This window comes from Choloepus didactylus, chromosome 4, assembly GCF_015220235.1.
Source record: "Choloepus didactylus isolate mChoDid1 chromosome 4, mChoDid1.pri, whole genome shotgun sequence".
Taxonomy (NCBI): domain Eukaryota; kingdom Metazoa; phylum Chordata; class Mammalia; order Pilosa; family Megalonychidae; genus Choloepus; species Choloepus didactylus.
The window spans coordinates 154283015-154288790 of NC_051310.1; the positions used below are offsets into that span (position 1 = coordinate 154283015).

At 39.0% G+C, this 5776-nt stretch overlaps 1 non-coding gene across 1 annotated transcript; it reads left to right on the forward strand.

Moving 5' to 3' along the window:
• The first annotated feature begins 4386 nt into the window (after positions 1-4386).
• Positions 4387-4475, forward strand: TRNAY-GUA. Its single transcript is given in 2 exon segments — positions 4387-4423; positions 4440-4475. It is a non-coding gene; the product is annotated as a tRNA-Tyr (tRNA).
• Positions 4476-5776: the final 1301 nt, after the last annotated feature.

Here is a 5776-nt window from a genome sequence, read left to right on the forward strand (position 1 = left end):
AAAACGAGGACAAAAAGTAAATGAATAATAGGGAGGTGGGATTTTTATTGAAAAAGTAAAACAAACAACAAAAAAAAACCCACAACATTTCAATGTATGACATGAATGGGATGTTTTGGGTGTTTGTTTCACTTTAACTTTTATTCTTATTCTTTTTTGTGTATGGTAATGAAAATGTTCAAAAACTGTGGTGATGAATGCACAACTATATATAATGGTGCTGTGAAAAATTGATTGTACACCAGGGATGGTTGTATTGTATAGTATGTGAATATATCTCAATAAAATTAAATTTAAAAAAAAAAGAAAGGCTTGCTCTTATTTCTCCAAATGCATGCAGGACTGAGGTGGCTTCCTGGGGGGTGTTTGTTGAAAACATTTAAAGGCCAATGTATTAGCTGCTGCCAGCAGGGTCAAGGGATACACAGTTGGGGTAATAAATAGATTAAGTGAAAAGTTCGGAGGGAAAGCTGGGAAAAGGGATTCTTTGAAGAATAAGGGTTTTGAAAAGTTGCCACATATTCCTGGAATTTAGAAGGCCATGCACAATCCCATGAGCAGAGTGCATGCTCAGAAAAGACCTGAAAAGACCCTAGCTCTCACCTTTGGGTGACCTTCAGATTCTGATCAAGCAGGAAGCAAAGGTCAAGGCAGAATTGTGAACTGCCTGATTGAGTGTTGAAGGCATGCCCCAGTACACACAGGGACGCCATCAGCAAAGACTCTCTATAGTATCCTCACCACATGGCAGCTGTCTTCCCCTAGAGCAAGTGGTCCAAGAGAAAGGGAGAGCCACTGCCCATGATGGAAGCCATAGCCTTCTTTTTAACCTAATCTAGGAAGTAATATACCATTACTTTTGCTGTTTTTAATGTTAGAAGTAAATAGGTGAGTCAAGTTCATACTCAAGGGAGGCAATTAAGCTCTATCTCTTGAAAAGAATAACAAAGGATTTGTGAACATATTTTTCTTAAGTTACACATATTGTCTACTACCTTCCTACTAATGAAAGATGAGAATTTATCTCTCTTAGATACACCCTCTAACACATGATAAAAGGAAAACTTCACAAATTCTACCAGTGCTGATGATGTATGTTTCATGGTATGCGCAAAAGGAATTCTTTTCCTTATTTAAAAATGAAAATGACTTTTTAACCAACAATTCTTTCTAAAAAAATCATTAGCTTAACTTCCTTGAAGTTAATTCATTGCTTTTTATAAATTTAAAAAACTTTAAGGCAATGATAATAAATTTCTATTAAACAATTAACTTAAACCAAAATGGAACTTAATTTTCTAGGGTAGACTGTACAGGTGTAGTTTAAATAACAGTTGTGAGTCATTTTAAATAATATTATCTACAACATGAAAATTTACTGACTGTTAAATAGTAAAGCCAGTAAATTCATAAGCCAATACAATACAAATAAAAATATAACCTATAACACAATTTTGTGCAACCCTTTTTTAAAAATTTTTTTAAATTCAGTTTTACTGAGACATATTCACATAGTATACAATCATCCATGGTGTACAACCAATCGTTCACAGTACCATCATAAAGTTTTCATTCATCACCCCAATCAATTCTGAACATTTTCCTTACTCCAAAAAGAATAAAAATAAGAATAAAAGTAAAAGTAAAAAAGAACATCTAAAGCATTCCATCCCCCCATCCCACTCTATTTTTCATTTGGTTTTCATCCCTGTTTTTCTACTCATCTGTCCATACAGGAAAGTGTAAAGGAAGTGTGAGCCACAAGGTTTTCACAAGCACACAGTCACACCATGATAAGCTACATTGTTATGCAATTGTCTTCAAGAATCAAGGTTGCTGGGTTGCAGTTCAACAATTTCAGGTATTTCCTTCTCCCTGTTCCAATACACTAAAAACTAAAAAAGGATATCTATATAGTGCATAAGAATGCCCTCCAGAGTGACCTCTCGACTGCATTTGAAATCTTTCAGCCACTGAAATTTTATTTTGGGCAACACTTTTTAAAAATCTTAACAAATGAAGTGATCAGGTTCACATAGACCTAACAGTTACAAAATATGTTAGGTTTTTGTAACTTGTAGTTTTTTTAAATTAAAAATTTAAAAATGAAAGTTGCCTTTTAACATGAAACCTGTACTTGATTTTGTTGCACAACTACTCAATAAGAAGTCAATCTTGAGACAAGCACACATAAATTTCATTTTCAACTGAAAAGAGATGGTTTTGTCCTTGTCCTTGTTTTTTATACTTGTTAAACAAGAAAAAGCTTATTTACATATATAAGAAGTCAAAACTTGCAGCAAAATGTTGATAACTTTCCTCTAAATATCAGAATACTCTTCTTTCACAGAAAATCATAACTTTTCTAGACACAGATCAGTAAATCTCATCTGTGTGTACCATCAGACAGAGGCTTATAATTCCTTCCTCTTCTCAGACAGGGCCAAAGATTCAGAGGAAGTGTCCCATACCCAGCCAAACAGTTATTTGTAAGGTTAGGAAAGTATAGTTCAGTTTCTTCTGCAATTATTCAATAAATCCTTAGGTTGCTGATTTCCTCACTCAGTCTCAAGCCCAAGCAGCAGAAAAACAAATGTCAAGATTTCCTTTTGCAACACAATTTTTCCAAAGAATCAGAATTCTACAGTCGAAAACATTCTCCTTTAATATTCTGAGGCATTTTCCCCTCTGTCTTCTAGTTTCCAGAATGACTGTTGAGAAGTCCTAAGCCATTGTAATTGCCAATGCTTTATGACTTCCTAATTTTTTTTCTTCTGGAAGTGTGTAGCTCTTTTTTCTGAATTGTCAATATGTCATGCTTTAGTATGGTTCTATTTTCATTCATTGTTTTGCATATTGGTAAGCCCTTTTCATGTGTAAACTAGTGCTCTTAAAATATGGGAAAATTTCTGGAATTATTCTTGCAATGTCTTTTTCTCCCCACTTCCTTTTCTCTCCCATTCATTCGTTGGAAAGTCAAACTCCTTTATTGATTTCCAAGTATTCTTGTCTTTTTTCTGGCATTTATTAGTAATTATTTTTTACGTATTTGCTAGGAGATGACCTTGCCATTATCTTATAACATGTTTAAATTTCTGCTCTCATGATTTTAATGCCTAAGAGCTCTTTTTTATGCTTTTTTTTTTTACAACATCCTGTTTTGGCCATGGTTGCAACATACTATCTGAGAACATTAGTGACATTTAAAAAAATAAGATAATCTCCCTACATAGTCACTGTTTCCTCCAAGTTACTTTTTCCTGCCTATTTGTTTCAGGCACATAAAACCACATGAAGTGATTTTTCTTCCTAGCAGTTGGCTGAACCTTGGTGAATGTGTGTAAGAGAGTAAGACTAAATAGCTGTATGTAAGTTCTGAGTGCATGGATAGTGCTTGATGATTCCGGCCCTCACTCCGTGGTGATAAGTCTGGCTTGGGTTTTTTTTTATGTAAACACTATGTCAGTATCTTTAAATCTTTCATTCAGGACTTGTAAGATTCCAGAAAGAAAAGTCTCCAGTCTCCTGTTAACTGCCAAAGTTGTGGGAACTAAGTAGAGAAAGACAGCTTGGATTAAGTATCTCAGCATCTAGTATGCATACATTTATTTAATTCCCTAGTTTTCAACACACTATCCCTATTTTCAATGACCCTGAAACCCTCTGTTTGAGACAAATCATCTACCTTCTGTTGAGGTAGAGGAAGGACAGCATCCAGCCTGGGTAGCGAAGAAGGTATCTTAAAAGTATTGAAAGCAGAAACTCTTGCATAAGACCTGCATAGGAAGCTCTGTCATAAAACCCGGGTTTTAAGACACGGAACGTTCTGCAAAAGGCCTTCTGGTCCAAACAAACCAATCCCGCCACCAATACTTAACTCGCCTAAGAGTACAAGTTGCCGTCTGAAACACTCCTTCCAAGGCTCATTGAGCCAAGACCCGCTTCAGGAAGCGGACACCTCCGGCAGATGATTCAGTGACCGAGGAGCCTGTGGGGCAGAACAGGAGAGCGGCGGGAACTGGAGCCCGGAGCCTGGCGCTGACTGAGTCAGCCTCGGCAAACAGCTCCTGGGCTCCTTTAGGATAGAGAATTGTTTTCTCGGTCAATTTCACTAAGCCGGAAAAATAAACACTGGAGAGAAGCCACCGCCAGCTGAGGGGTGACCCTACCCATGAGCTCGCGGGTTTCGGCCCCGCTCAAGCTGTCTGCTCCGAGAGCACTCACCATGCCTTTAGGATAAGGACACGGATTAGGAGAAGCCGCAGTAAAAGACTCAAAAGCCACCGCCCTAAGACTGCACGACAAATATCCCCTCCAGGCATCCTTTCCGAAGTAAATTCGTATCTTCAGTGCTAGAAAAATTTCACAAAATTAGTTTCTGTACATCCTTCGATAGCTCAGCTGGTAGAGCGGAGGACTGTAGTTGGGTTTCTGTGGAGATCCTTAGGTCGCTGGTTCGATTCCGGCTCGAAGGAGTTGGTTGGTTGTTTTTCCTACCTAGAGCTACTCCAGCTTCGGGTGTTTAAATCAGAGCTGGAACCTGATCCAATTTGCCTGTCAACAATTTAATTTTTGTCGGTTCTCAGTAATGTGAAAGAGAGTGGGAGGGAGGCCAAAAGGGAAGCATAGAGAACTATGAACCAGGTGAGAGTTGAAGAGGGTTCTAAAGCTAGAGATGGAGAGACAGTGTCGGATGGATCAGTACAATAGAATAAGTATATCACAGGCAGGAAGTAGGAGGAAGAGGGGAGAATCTGAGAAGAGAGCTGGTTTGCCCGATGATGCTGTCATTTGTGAAGATGGGGAACGCTGGAGGAGCAGCAGGTTTGCCCGAGGGTGCTGTTTCTGCTTGGGACAAGCTAAGTATTCGGTTTCTGTGGAAACAGCAGGCAGAGATGTCCCTCAGGAAATTGATTACACCGGCCTGGAATTCAGATTAGGGAGGTGGCACTGGAGAAAGTGATTTGGAGGTCATCAGTATGGGGGTGTGGAGGTGGAGATTGTGTTGCCAGATTTAGCAAATAAAAAACCTGGGACACCAATTAAATTTGAATTTCAGTCAGATAAACAAATATTGCATGGGACATACTTAATGCTGAAAAAAGGTATTGGTTATCTGAAATTCAAATGTAACTTGAGTGTCCTGCATTTTATCTGGCAACCTTTGATGGAGGTGGCTGTATTTTAATCTGGTAGATGTTGAGATATTCTGCAGAGAATAACTGGAGGAAAAGACAAGGCCCCAGAGATTCCCCAATATTTAAAGAATGGGTGGAGATACAGACGTTGGTGAAAGGACTGGAGAAGAAGCACCATGGCAGTCATGGACACCAAGGACAAAAAGGTTCTGCAATTCGAGAATGCAGGGTCATTGGCATCTATAATCAGAACTTTCCTCAAGAGACCTTACTTCAGGTGCCAGAATGTGGTAGCTTGAAGAACATGTGAGAGGCTGTACCCAACTGCTTCTAGAAGCTTGGCTATGAAGGAGGGACTGCAGTGACGGCATTAGTCTAGACATCTCAGAACTTTCAGAAATCCGCCACTCTTCAAGGAGTTCTGAGCCAAAGGCAGTTTCACTTCTAGGAGTATGAAGCTTGGTTCTTGGATCTGGCTCAGACATACCCGACTTAAGGTGGGCCATTACTCCTTTTTAATCAGTAGAGGCAAAAGACTGAATAAAAGAACTCATGGTGAGCAGCAGGTGAGCAAGCAAGACACTGGAGAACATGGCAGGGAGATGAACACAGTGTGTGGAGGGGTTTAAAAGAAGGAA